General features: G+C 37.7%; 1 long non-coding RNA gene across 1 annotated transcript; it reads right to left on the bottom strand.

The window, feature by feature from the left end:
- Nucleotides 1-252: 252 nt before the first annotated feature.
- Nucleotides 253-7062, bottom strand: LOC128667176 (uncharacterized). Its single transcript, XR_008403299.1, has 2 exons — nt 6886-7062; nt 253-455 (listed from the first exon to the last, which is right to left on the bottom strand). It is a non-coding gene; the product is annotated as an uncharacterized LOC128667176 (long non-coding RNA).
- Between the last annotated feature and the right edge of the window lie 3754 nt (nt 7063-10816).

Raw genomic sequence — 10816 nt, 5'->3', positions numbered from 1 at the left:
TATCTCCATATCTGTGCATATATAAAAAATAATTATTGTATATAACTAACTGCAATTGTTACCAGAAGTTAAACTAGGAAAATCCTATTTATTTTTTATTGATTTCATACTTTTACTGAATTTAATAAAATTAGCATTTGCCTGTCTGGTAAATATGATCTGTTAACGTCAATACTGTATGAAGATAAAAATATTCACCAAAAAATCCTTTAGAAATGACTCCATAAAAACAACAGCATTGACTCTTACAAAAGTAATTTAAACTTTTATTAGGCTTCAAATTTTCCAGGTATTAAAACATTTTAAATATGACATTGTAATAAACCAGAGAATAACTTATAGTATAGGCCTAGGGTACAAGTTTAATGCAGATGCACAATAATGTTGACAGAACAACAAAAATATAATATGATGTCCATCTGTATCTGTTCTATGATCTTGAATTTGGCACCGGCCTGTAAAAATAAAAACAAATATTACATAAAGATGGGCATTCTGTGCTAATTGCTTAGTCTACAGCAGAACTTTAATTTGTAGAACTAAAAAAGTAAATCTGACAAAAAAAATAACACTCCTTTATTTCAACTTCAAGGTTGTGATGAATACTAAAAAATAATTGTATTTTTAACTTCCATAAATTCTCATGTCAATGCAATTTCCATCTAGATATTAACATATTTGGCCACGTTCCTTCCTAATCAAACAGATCACTACCTGCCAATGGGATGCTTAGAACCTATACTTTAACCCCTTAAAGACTAGCAACGTACCCTGTACATCACTCGTCTTTGAATAGGGAAGTGCTATTAAATGCACGGTCTCGCCGACAGTGTTGAGGCCACACTATTTACGATGACAAGAAGGGAGGGTATAATAGCGCAGTACCGCCACTTGTGGCGGGACACGTGCTATTTAAAAAAATATAACCCTTAATGAGCGGCAACATACATGGTACATCTCAGTCATTAAAGGGTTACTATATTGAGACTTTTTTTCCTTAAGATATTTATATTTTACGTCTCTAGAAATCAATGTGGACTATTTGATACCCTATGTTGTAATTTAAATTTTTGGTTGTGTTCCTAGACTTTTGGAGATAAAAGAGGGAAAGTCACAATGTGCAGTTTATTTCCTTTTCAATTGTGTTTTTTTCCTTTTACAAAATATAAAGTAATGTGCTATCTAGATGTGTCATATTCTAAATCTTCATATCCCCACTTCCCTTCCCAAAGGAAAATGATATAGCAGAGTAGCATTTAGTAAGACAGTATTCTATTTACTTCTGTGATACTCCCATGCTGTGTGAGGTACTTGCTTATTTAAAGGAACATTAAACACTAAGAGCCAGATTACAAGTGAAGTGCTAAATATTGCTTGCGTGCAAGCAATATTAGTGCTCCATTGAGTAATACCAGCGCCCGCTAATATTAGCTGGTATTACAACTCAAGTGTAAAATTACGCAAGCTCAGAATCTAAGTGCAGTGAAGGGGGTAAGTAGCTCAGCGTTGCAGCAAATATAACACCCAACTCCGACCAACTTTACCCCCAAAATACTACCTAGTGCAATTATTTTATTAAAACATAAAAATAATACAATTTGTATTTTTTTTATAAAATACACTACACTGTATTTTGGGGGCATTTGGGGCATATTTATAAAATTGACCAGAGATCTGATCTCTGGTAAATTTTATAAGCGCTAGTTGCTACCACAAGCATATAGTAGCAATAAACAGACACTTCTAATGGCTGGTTATTTATTGCGTGCCTGCAAAAGGGCACATTTGCCCACTTGCAGGCGCGCAATAAATTAGCGCTCCACTTGTAATCTAGCCCTAAATAAATGCTAGATAGAATGAAGCATTGAAAGAAAAGGTTAGTCTGTGAATAACATGTAGATGTATTTTTTTTATTTTTATTTGGTGTTTAAACATTAACAAACTAAGTGTAAAGTTTTAGTGTCTATAAAACAATGGGAGTATGGATGTTGTAACTTAGGTTACATTATCTGCTGTGGCCAATTAGGGACAGTTATAAATTTGTCACTAGAGTGTGCAGCCAATGGCTGTGTGGAATATAACAGTGTTCTGCACTTCCATTTCTAACAGGAGCTGAAAAGCTCACAACTTCAGAATAGAATTACAGGAAAAGGGGACAAAATAAATAATGAAAGTATATATATATATATATATATATATATATATATATACACACACACTTTATCATTTTATATTACCATCTCAAGGTGTTTATTGTCCCTTTAAAAGGGCCATAATAGTAAAAAAAATGACATCCTTTAATGTAAATTTAAGACTATTGACCCTGCACTACTGTGAGATTAACCCACACAAAGGCTTTAAACACACAATGGAAGTACTGATTGGTACCTGCAGAGCACTGCTGGTCCAGAGCAAAAACTGCCAACTGCTGCTTATCTAATCAGAAATACTAGTTAAATGACTAGCGCTCATGATTGGATCAGCAGCACTTCCGCTCAGGATCAGCAGTGCTCTGTGGTTCCAAGCGGTACTTCTACTGTGTGTTTAACCCCTTTGTGGGTTAGTGCAGGGTTGATGGTCTTAAAATGAATTAAAACAAATTAGAGCATGTATTTTTTTTACTATATGCTCTTTTAAAGAAATATATATTGTTTTATCTTAAGTTGCATGTTGCTGAAGCACTGAAAATTGTAAAGGGAGTTTCATTTATTGTTCCTGCGACAGGAGCATTCCTTTGTTTGAAGAATGTTTCTTTTTAGACAATATTTATAATTCATTAACATTTTAATTGATAGTGCAATAAAAATCCTGTCACAAAGAAGCACCACTATCAAAATGGAACATTCCTTTCAAAGGGTCAGCTCAATCCAAGCACAGAGAAAACTCCAACATGGCTGCTCTATTTATGATCATGGGAGGATCAGGGAAGTGAGTAAAACACTCCCCTGCTGTATCACATCCATATAAGCATGTTGTATAAACAGAAACAAACACTCCCCTGCTGTATCACATCCATATAAGCATGTTGTATAAACATAAACAAATACTCCCCTGCTGTATCACATCCATATAAGCATGTTGTATAAACAAAAAAAACATAGCCAGCCTATATACTTCGATCCCTCATGAGTTAGGAATCGAGGGAATATTCTATTTTTTAAGACAAGGACAACCTATATTCCCCGAGTGAAAGAAGGCTCATCAAAGACCTCTTTAAGATCATTCTTTATGAAAAAAAAATTCCTATTTGAGGATACATTCTATGTCCAAAAACAAGGCACGGCGATGGGCTCAAATGTAGCACCTACTTATGCGAACCTCTTTGTAGGGAAGTTCGAGGAGGATGTGGTCTACAGGGATGAAGGTTACAAGAAGTCCATTTTGGGCTGGTATCGTTACATAGATGATATCTTCTTTATTTGGACTGGCAGTGACGATGGTCTGACACAATTTGTATCAAAACTCAATTCGGCACATGAATCTTTAAAGTTTACCATAGAAGCAAGCAAGTCTGAAGTAAGCTTTTTAGACACCATGATATCGATTGTAGATCACAAACTCAGAAGTGATTTATTCTCTAAAGAAACGGATAGGAATAACACCTTACGGTATGAAAGTTTCCATCCCCCCTCTCTGATTAAAAACCTTCCATTAGGCCAGCTTCTGCGGACCAAAAGGATTGTGGATGATCCAGTAATTTGCCTACAGAGATTGGATGAAATGTCTAAAAAATTCTTAGATAGAGGTTATCCAATGCAAATTCTGGAAGAGAATATGAATAAAGTATTGAATATTGATAGGGCTAGCCTACTGAGTAAGACCACTCGTGAAGCCAAAAAAATTTCGGTGCCCTTTGTGAGCCATTTTGGGTCACATAGTAAAGTCTTCAAAAGGATAATATTACAACACTGGCACTTGTTAAGAGAGGATATACATGTGGGTAAGATCTTCAATGAGACTCCACTATTCTCTTTTAGGAGAAATAAAAACTTGAAAGATGAACTTATACGGGCTGATTGGGGTACCATGAGAAAACCTATTACAGTCACTAAGAAAGGCTCTTTTTCCTGTATGAATTGTGCTCTTTGTCATTCTATGTTACAAGGGGATCACATCACCCATCCGCTTTCAGGCAAAAGGATTCCAATTAATGGAAGGTTCTCCTGCAATTCTAAATATGTCATATATGTCATTAAGTGCCCATGTGGCTTGGCATATGTAGGAGAGACCACGCAGACCTGTCCGTGATAGGATACGTCAACATAAAGCAGCCATAGGCAAGGATGACGAAGATGCACCTGTGGCCCATCATTTACTCGATTGGCACACAATAAGAGTCAGTTACGGTTTCAAGTCATTGATGGACTCTCCCCCTTACGTAGAGGAGGGGACAGACAAAAAATATTATTTCGCAAAGAAGCACAATGGATCAGACAATTAGACACCATGGTCCCCAAAAGGCCTGAATAGAGACATTTCCTGGGGAAATTTTATTTGAGCCATAATGCTCTCAGTCTCTAAGTGGTGAATTAGCTTTCTCACAGTCCTGTAGGTACCAATAGAATGTGTTCTTCTTTAAGAGATGAATAATGGAAGAGAAGCAGGAATGGATTAAAAAACTGCGACCTTGGATGCCAAGACCTAACAATGAACACGTTTCTGATTCATGACGAGACGTAGGATAGGTTCGATATGGTCTTGTGACAATCAAATACTATACATAATGTCCAGTTTCCTATGTATAGAAGTAGCTGGCAATCCACTATCTATCCTGAAAATATGATTGACTATATAGGGAGGAGTTTCTTCTGTGTGACTCATTTGTCAAATAAAATATGATTGTGAGAAGTAATATTTATTAAGGTAAGAAATAATTCTTTTGAGACCCATACGATACGTTTTTCTGTGTGGAAGATATATTTCAGCTCAGTTCTAGCTTTAATTTTTCAAAGTTAATTTATTCTTTATTAGGGTATCTGGTATAGGGATCCCCGATGCTGAGCCACCACATTTAATATTAAATACAAGTCAGCTCTGACTGGCATTCAGTGTGCAGAATACTAGTGACAGGAAGCTTATCCATTAAGTTGCGATTTATGATAGCTGTTACAGAGCTGAAATTGAGAATTGTTGTGAACGTTTGTATATATAAAAAATTTGTTTAAGCATTTACCGTGCAGTTGTTTCGTTTTGATTACACATTCGGTGGGATATGCGAGTTTTGTCTTAGAACGTGTCGTGCATTGGCGTACTATTGCGATATTAACAGTGCGGAGATTGTTCAACGTTGTTAACGTTCATTTGGCTGTAATCAATAGCCATTTGTGAGTCTTAGATACATTCGTCTTCTAACTAAGCAATGATAACAAAAATGCATGTGTATAGCGTGATGTCAGAGTGGAGGTGTGTATGCGATTAGCCAATAGGGATACATACGATTTTGTTTAAATTGCACCTCCCCACCATTACCTGTAAATTCCTTGACAAAGGGGCGGAAGTCCCGAAACGCGCGTCGGATCGAGTAGGACGCCACCGCAGAGACCTGTCTATCCTGCTGTCTGAGCCATAGAAAATTGTGAGGTGAGACTAGAATTCTATATTGGAGGGTCCCAATAACCACACTGAAGACAGAGAGCCTCACGGTATTACCTAGAAAAGCACACATACGCTGAAGGAGGTAACACTGCTGTTTATGCACTTTCTCTGTTTCCAACACATCAAAGGCCACAAGCTGCCATGAGGGTATGAGATACTCGCAGCTTGGATAAAAGTTAACTGTGGAATGTACTGTATCCTCTTCAGTAAGGAATTATACGTATGATGTAGTGTAGGATACCGTGAGTGAAGTTTCAAGAGGGTGTGTGTTTGGGCCGAAATTACGCTTGCAGCTCCCCACTATACATTACATGGCCAGAAGCATGTCAGGTTAAAGGGACACTTGAACCGTAACATCCTTATAACTACAAGATTTGTCATTGAGGTCGTTACCAGAATTAACCATTATGGATTACAAATACTGTAACATGTCATGTTTCTTGTGACTGCCTTCGTATATTGGCAACAAGATATTTGCTTATGTTTTCAAGTGATCACACATTGTTACAGTTGGAATATTTGTAACATAACGAGACATTCTTGTTTAAGGAGTATCCGCAACATTACGAGACACTCTTGGTTCATATAATATTACAGAGTTACGGATCTAGCGGACACTCTCAATGGTTCTAACTTTAATACAGTCCTTAGTTGGTGGTGTCGAGTTTCACTCCCTGGGGACGCCCTGGGAGTGGTAGTGAAGTTTTCACTTTGGATACTATTTTGATTTTCTGATGTTTTCTGTTTTATAATTTGTGCTGAGGGTTAGACACGGATGTGTTTGGTGGATGGGGTATGTGTGGATCTGAGTGAACCTATATCAGATGTTTCCTCGATGTTTGTTATAATTGCATAGTGTGAAAGATCACTTTGATCATATCTTTTGTTGAAGAATAAAAAACTTCTTGATTCTAAGACTCAGTGGCTGGGATTTATGATTTTTATTATTATTATATAGACTGTGACCGGACTTTATCCCGTGCCTGAGCATATTTTCTAGAAAGGGTGGTGCGGTCACATTATATCTCATATCCATATAAGCATGTTGTATAAACAGAAACAAACACTCCCCTGCTGTATCACATCCATATAAGCATGTTGTATAAACAGAAACAAACACTCCCCTGCTGTATCACATCCATATAAGCATGTTGTATAAAACAGAAACAAACACTCCCCTGCTGTATCACATCCATATAAGCATGTTGTATAAACAAAAAAAAAAAAAAACTATTTAAAAGGAAATGACTCAGTGGGGTGATTTAAACAAGAAAAAACATAACTGCTTACCTGTGACCACAAACAATTATTGTGTGGGATTGGCAATCCCCTATGCATCTTCTCATTTCATGGTCAGTAATGTCTTTATAGACCCTTTGACATGTTTCTGTAATAGAAAACAACATCAAATAAATGAGTATAAAGTTAGATATGCAAAATAATTAGATAAAGTCTGTTCAGCAATAGTCTGTCCCCTATTACATGGGCATTATACACTTTGTGATTATAACATGACTTATTTAATTATAAATAATAAAACAACTTTGCATTATACTTTCATTATTTTGCCCGCTTTGCCTGTAATGTAATGGTCTATGCGAAAGTTTTCCAGTGGCCAAATTTCACTACTATTTTCCTTATTTGGAGGAGCTAATCCTGATGTACTTCATGTGACAGTCACTCTAGTCACATCATACTGTCAGTAGGCTTTTCCTTGTTTTATGTATGTTATCACAAAGTCACATCATACTGTCAGTGTGTTGTATGAAAATGTGTGTTGTATGAGAGTGTGTGGTGTGTGTGTTGTATGAGAGTGTGTGTGTGGTATGCGTGTGTTATGAAAGTGTGTGTGTATGTGTGTGTTGAAAGAGTGTATGGGGTGAGTGTGTGTTATATGAAAGTGTGTGTTATATGAGAGTGTGTGTGGTATGTGTGTTGTATGAGAGTGTGTGTGTGGTATGCGTGTGTTATGAAAGTGTGTGTGTATGTGTGTTGTAAGAGTGTATGGGGTGAGTGTGTATTATATGAAAGTGTGTGTGTTGTATGATAGTGTATGTGGTATGTGTGTTATATGAAAGTGTGTGTTGTATAGAGGTGTGAGTGGTATGTGTGTGTACATGAAAATGTGTGTTGTATGAGAGTGTGTGGTGTGTGTGTTGTATGAGAGTGTGTGTGTGGTATGCGTGTGTTATGAAAGTGTGTGTGTATGTGTGTGTTGTAAGAGTGTATGGGTTGAGTGTGTATTATATGAAAGTGTGTGTGTTGTATGAGAGTGTATGTGTATGTGTGTTATATGAAAGTGTGTGTTGTATGAAAATGTGTGTTGTATGAGAGTGTGTGGTGTGTGTGTTGTATGAGAGTGTGTGTGTGGTATGCGTGTGTTATGAAAGTGTGTGTGTATGTGTGTGTTGAAAGAGTGTATGGGGTGAGTGTGTGTAAGTGTGTGTTGTATGAGAGTGTGTGTGGTATATGTGTTGTATGAGAGTGTGTGTGTTATATGAGAGAGTGTGTGGTATGTGTGTTGTATGAGTGTGTGTGTGTGTGTGTGTGTGTGTGGTATGCGTGTGAGTTATGAAAGTGTGTGTGTATGTGTGTGCTGTAAGAGTGTATGGGGTGAGTGTGTATTATATGAAAGTGTGTGTGTTGTATGATAGTGTATGTGGTATGTGTTTTATATGAAAGTGTGTGTTGTATGAAAATGTGTGTTGTATGAGAGTGTGTGCTGTGTGTGTTGTATGAGAGTGTGTGTGTGGTATGCGTGTGTTATGAAAGTGTGTGTTTATGTGTGTGTTGTAAAAGTATATGGGGTGAGTGTGTGTTATATGAAAGTGTGTGTTGTATGAGAGTGTGTGTGGTATGTGTGTTATATGAAAGTGTGTGTGTTGTATGAGAGTGTGTGGTATGTGTGTTACATGAAAATGTGTGTTGTATGAGAGTGTGTGGTGTGTGTGTTGTATGAGAGTGTGTGTGTTATTACGTTTTACAACGCTTTCATATTTGACTATAATCAGGAATAAAGCATGCACATATTTTAGTTTCTTTGCCAAAAATTTCAGCTATCATCTTATTTATTTCTTACAAAATTATTTCAAGACCAAGTATAAAAATTGGGTCCTAAAGGTATGTGGTATCATGGCACTGGGTCTTGGGGGGAAAAGTTTGAAGAACCCTGAAACAGAGCATACAATTTTAAACAACTTTCCACTTTACATCTATTATTTAATTTGCTTAATTCTCTTGATATCCTTTTTTGAAGAAGCAGCAATGCACTACTGGGAGCTATTAAATTCATTGGGTGAGCCAATAACGTGAAGTATACATGTGCAGCCACCAATCAGCAGCTACTGAACATACTTAGGTATCCTTTTCTATAAAGAATACCAAGAGAACAAAACAAATTAGATAATAGAAGTAAATTGGAAAGAAAATGTATGCTTACCTGATAAATGTATTTCTTTTTTGACACAATGAGTCCACGGATCATCTTAATTACTAATGGGATATTCACCTCCTGGTCAGCAGGAGGCAGCAAAGAGCACCACAGCAGAGCTGTTAAATAGCTCCTCCCTTCCCTCCCACTCCAGTTATTCGACAGAAGTTAAGGATAGAAAGGAAAAAACAACCATGAGTAAGCCCTTGGATTCACACAATAGAGATATTTACACCAAATCTTATGGTAAATCTTTCTAGTTACAGGCTTACGAGTCTGAATCATGGTCTCTATGACCGAGTCAGAAAACCCTCACTTGGATAAAATTTAGCGTTCAATCTCCCAAGCAGTCAGCTTCAGAGAAACTAGATTTGGGTGAAGAAAGGGCCCCTGAATTAGAAGGTCCTCCTCAACAGAAGTCTCCAAGGTGGCAGAGATGCCTACTCCACCAGATCTGCATACCAAATCCTGCAAGGCCAAGCTGGAGCTATGAGGATCACCGATGCCCTCTCCTGTTTGATTAGAGCAATGACCCGAGGAAGAAGAGCAAATGGAGGAAAAAGGTATGCTAGACTGAAGGTCCAAGGGACCAACTGAGCATCTATCAGCTCCGCCTTGGGGTCCCTGGACCTCAGACCCGTATCTCGGGAGCCAAACCAATACACCGCCGCACTAGTGTACGGTCAGCAATACACACAGCTGGTTGTCATTGCAGGCCCCTGGTGTACAGTGTGAGTAAACCCTCTAACTTTTTGTCCATAGGATCTTTGAAGGTACAAACTATCCTCTATGGGGAATAGTAGTTCTCTTAGCTAAGGTAGAAATGGCCCCTTCCACCTTAGGCACTGTTTGCCAAGCCTCTTTGTTAGAGTCAGGCTATGGGAACATCTTCTTAAAAATAGGAGAGGGAGAAAAAGGTATGCCCGGTCTCTCCCATTCCTAGCAATTATTTCATAAGCTCGGTCAGGGACCGGAAACACGTCTGTCGAGGAAGCAACCTCAAAATATTTGTTCAGCTTACTAGACTTCTTAGGAACAACCACTACCGTGGAGTCACTGTCGTCCAAAGTAACTAAACCTCCCTACAGTAACAGACGGAGGTGTTCAAGCTTAAACCTAAAAGATACAACCTCAGAATCAGCAGAGGAATTACACTTTCTGAATCTGAAATTTCTCCTTCAGATGCTACAGCGGTATCCATCCCTCTTCGGTATTCTGGGAGGGCACCTCCGAAATTGCAACAATTGCATCAGAAACCTTGCTTACTAAATGTCTGATTTTTCCTTTTTTACGCTTTCCTGCAACATTGGAAAAGCAGACAACGCATCATGAGAGAAGCTATGTCTTTTAAGGTAACTCCAGTGGGAGCTAGAGCAGAAGTGCAGGGCACTGTTTGTGAGGGAAGGTAAAATTTGGGACGCTTGGGGAGAAAGCAGCGCATATTTTGAACCTCGTTATAAGACTCTTGGACAGTATCGGCTTTAGGAAAAAATTTTGCTCAGAAAAAATATTTTCCCTATAATTTAAAGTCCTCTCAATACATGAGGGGACGAGAAAGGGATAGGTGGTTCCACATTTGCAATCAAAACACAAGGAGCAAGTGACATCTTGCAAGTCTCCTTGGTCCATACTGTTCACAATGAGTAAATTAATAAATAAAAAACCTCAAAAATGAATTAAAATTTTTGTAATGAAAAAACGTTACTGTGTCTTTAAATTTAAACAGGTAACTTTTTTACCCAACTATGTCAATTATGAAAATATCACAATTTGAACACTACAGACACCTTT

Source organism: Bombina bombina, chromosome 7 (genome assembly GCF_027579735.1).
Source record: "Bombina bombina isolate aBomBom1 chromosome 7, aBomBom1.pri, whole genome shotgun sequence".
In the NCBI taxonomy this organism is placed as follows: domain Eukaryota; kingdom Metazoa; phylum Chordata; class Amphibia; order Anura; family Bombinatoridae; genus Bombina; species Bombina bombina.
This window is presented reverse-complemented; position numbering and strand designations above follow the sequence as displayed.